Here is a 229-nt window from a genome sequence, read left to right on the forward strand (position 1 = left end):
TTTTTTGGTTGTCTTTGTCTTTGTTCTTTTTTCTTGTTTTTTTTTATGTTTTTTTTTCTGTGTCTTTGTTCTTTGTCTTTGTTTTTTTTTCTTTCTCTCCGTTTGTCTTTGTGTTTTTTTTTTTTGTCTTTGTCTTTGTCTTTGTCAACAAAAACAGAAATAAAAACAAACAAAGAGAGAAATAAAAAACAAAAAAAAAAAAAATATAAAAACAAACAAAGACACGAAT

The 229-nt window shown here is 23.1% G+C and overlaps 1 protein-coding gene across 1 annotated transcript in view; it reads right to left on the reverse strand.

Moving 5' to 3' along the window:
• Positions 1–229, reverse strand: part of EMH_0004350 (uncharacterized protein) — a gene marked incomplete at both ends in the record, with an annotated part of 4,283 nt that overhangs the window by 938 nt on the left and 3,116 nt on the right. The gene's annotated exons all lie outside the window — the stretch shown is intronic.

Source organism: Eimeria mitis, genomic scaffold (genome assembly GCF_000499745.2).
Source record: "Eimeria mitis Houghton genomic scaffold, Emh_scaff227, whole genome shotgun sequence".
Lineage (NCBI taxonomy): Eukaryota > Apicomplexa > Conoidasida > Eucoccidiorida > Eimeriidae > Eimeria > Eimeria mitis.